Raw genomic sequence first — 758 nt, 5'->3', positions numbered from 1 at the left:
AAGGAGCGGCTTGCGCCGCACGACGACGGGCGACGCCGCAGGAGCCAATGACAAGGTTATTTGTTTTTTATTTTTAAATTTGTTTTTCATTTCAAGTTTATATTTTTTCTAACGGGAACTGTTGATGCAGAGGCTCAAGACACTGCGGATTTTGCTCTACACGTTTTTAGTGTTTACAACTGCAGTAATGTTAGGCAACTAGACGGGTAGCAAAAAGCCCGATCTTATTGTGGTTATCGTAGACGTCACTATCTTCTCCATTACTATTATACTCCTTATTTTGCTGGAAAATTTTAAATTCCGTTTGGGTGTAATGATCTTCTTTACTTTTATTGCAGGGGCAGCCATTATTGCCCTTGGCATATGTCTAGCCTATGTCGATGCAAAATTTACCAAGGACAATGCTCCTGCACCCGCCCGCTCCTAGGCTCACATCTAGTTTATTTTATGTTGTTGGTTTTTCTATTTTCTTTAAGCTCACATCTAGTTGATTTTATGTTGTTTGTCTTTCTATTTCCTTTAGCTGAGTGATCCTGCTTCGCTACAATCTTTATCATGTCTCAATATTTTTCGGAATGTGCAAACTCATGAAATTAAACTAACAAAATATACAAACTTAATTTTTGATTTCTAACAACATTTATTTCCGCAAGCTATTTATTAAAATTCTCTATTTAATATTCGGCTAATTCAGATATTATAAATGACAGCTAGTTCTTGAGCCTAGAGCCAGTCGCATCGCGGGCCGAGCTGGCGAC

The sequence above is a fragment of the Asparagus officinalis genome, chromosome 6 (assembly GCF_001876935.1).
Source record: "Asparagus officinalis chromosome 6, Aspof.V1, whole genome shotgun sequence".
Classification (NCBI taxonomy): Eukaryota; Viridiplantae; Streptophyta; class Magnoliopsida; order Asparagales; family Asparagaceae; genus Asparagus; species Asparagus officinalis.
The sequence above is the reverse complement of the archived record's forward strand: the minus strand, read 5'-3'. Positions refer to the sequence as shown.